At 45.9% G+C, this 2459-nt stretch overlaps 1 non-coding gene across 1 annotated transcript in view; it reads right to left on the reverse strand.

Annotated features, from left to right (window-relative positions):
- LOC123687655 overlaps positions 1–241 on the reverse strand; it is a 1906-nt gene extending 1665 nt beyond the window's left edge. Inside the window, exon 1 of the ribosomal RNA XR_006749370.1 lies at positions 1–241. This exon is cut by the window's left edge and continues 1665 nt beyond it. This is a non-coding gene — a ribosomal RNA (small subunit ribosomal RNA).
- Between the last annotated feature and the right edge of the window lie 2218 nt (positions 242–2459).

Genomic DNA, 2459 nt, shown 5'->3' on the forward strand with positions numbered 1-2459 from the left:
AACCCGCCACCTATTGGTTTTGATCTAATAAAAGCGCTCCTTCCGTTCCCGGTCGGAGCTCTATTTGCATGTATTAGCTCTAGAATTACCACAGTTATCCAAGTAAATGTGGGTACGATCTAAGGAACCATAACTGATTTAATGAGCCTTTCGCGGTTTCACCTTAATTTGGCTTGTACTGAGACATGCATGGCTTAATCTTTGAGACAAGCATATGACTACTGGCAGGATCAACCAGGGAACTGCGTGCTTATACGATCGGTCCACGAGATTGCCGGTATGGCCAAACCCGTTCGCCTCTCGTCATGTGGCACTAGCCATGTCGATTGACTTCGACTAGCGCCGCACATCAGTAAGTGCAAGTCCTCGACGAAACGACGTAACAGCCCCCAGTCAGCATGAGACTCAAGCTATATATACATCATCATCATCTCGGACAAAACACCGATCAAAAATGAGAAAGTTTCTAGAAACAATCCCTCGCCAAGGCGTCCATATATAATACGAACCCCCGGCTATCAACTAATTTCTTATACACATTCCATCTCGACCCTTCGCTATACATGTGAATATAACGACACGGTGATTCGAGATTCAACAATATTTGTCGCTCGGAACGAATTGAGTGGTTGCAAATTTTTTGTGAACATAACCCGCAACGGGCAGAGGATCACGATTTTAAGGTTGGTCGCTTAAAGGCCATTCGACTACAAAGAGACGAAGCGGACCGCGACCTCGCTGCATGAGGTTGACGAAAGCGACCCAAGATGCGAAAGCCGAAACCAACACACCTTGCCAGTACCCAAACGCCGAGGTCGGATTCGGGTCTACCACTTACCAACTGAATATCATCCTAAAAAGAACTCCAAACAGTCTAGGACAGGACCCATTCTCCACCCCTTCTATATATGTCAGGAGAACCCCGGATTCCCCTCCAGACACGATTTAGCAAACTTTTCCCGATCGATCCGACCCACCGAGGCCGTTTCGACCGTTCGCCGCGCCTACTAGAGCTGATTTCTTCGGACTCCGATCAGAAAATCCGCCGATGCATGTCGTTAACACCTAGTCCGCCTCGTCCGATCGATCGAGGCCGTTTCGACCGTTCGCCGCGCCTACTAGAGCTGATTTCTTCGGACTCCGATCAGAAAATCCGCCGATGCATGTCGTTAACACCTAGTCCGCCTCGTCCGATCGATCTAGGCCGTCTCGATCCACCCATCGCGCATCGAAAGTCGCATCTCTCGAACTCCGATCCGGAAATCGGCCGATGCATCACGTTAACTATTTCTTATATATCTAATATAATATACATCGAGACGGTAAGAATTCTTTTAATCGAAGATATACATATACTTCTCATCAATATCCAAAAGCTTATCGAAAAATAAATTACTCAACTTTTACGTGAAGAATCGTTCACCCAAACCTTATCCCCTATATATGTCAGGAGAACCCAAGGTTCCCCTCCAGACACGATTTAGCAAACTTTTCCCGATCGATCCGACCCACCGAGGCCGTCTCGACCGTCCGCTGCGCCTACTAGGGCCGATTTCTTCGGACTCCGATCAGAAAATATACCGATGCATGTCGTTAACACCTAGTCCGCCTCGTCCGATCTATCTAAACAGTCTCGACGCACCCAACACTCTTTCAAAGTCGGATTACTCGGACTCAATCTGAAAATGGACCGATGCATGACGTCAACACTTAGCCCGCCTCGTCTGATCGATCTAAGCCATCTCGACCCACCCAACACGCCTTCCAAGTCGGATCACTCGGACTTCGATCTGAAAATCTCCGGACTCATTTTTATGAATATCCCCAGTCAGTAAGAACGTTATTTCGCCAATATATACCAACAATAAACCATATTCCAATAGCTGAACCAAAAATATAATTCCCGATCCAAACGTTCTGCATCGCCCAACGCGACCACCTTCCCTATATATGTCAGGAGAGCACAGGGTTCCCCTCCAGACAACACTTACGCTCTATCCCCGACTCTCGGTCGATCGATAGGCCAGGTCAGCGGTGTCTGTTTCGGCCGAAGCTCGGACTTTGGTCAAAATGTTCCGATACAAAATTTGAACCAAGATAGATACAGATATGATTCCTTCTTAAATATACGTTGATTATCGAACAGAATATGGTAAATATTTTGCGATGACCGAGGATTTCATGAATTTTTTTTTTTTTCGAAAAAATTTTCTGTTATCGGAATTTCCTCAAATTTCATTTGGTTGCCTACTAATGCATATTAAAAACGATAATCAACAATCAGAATCATTATTTATCATTTATTTCAATTTTTATAATGAAAAACGTTCACGTCCTTTCGCGCCTCTCGATCGTCGTTTACGTGATGCATCGGTCAGCCCTAGTTTACGTGGTGCATCGGTAAGATCGAGTTCACGTTCTGCATCGGTAAGATCCAGTTCACGTGGTGCATCGGTAAG

The sequence above is a fragment of the Harmonia axyridis genome, chromosome X (assembly GCF_914767665.1).
Source record: "Harmonia axyridis chromosome X, icHarAxyr1.1, whole genome shotgun sequence".
Taxonomy (NCBI): Eukaryota; Metazoa; Arthropoda; class Insecta; order Coleoptera; family Coccinellidae; genus Harmonia; species Harmonia axyridis.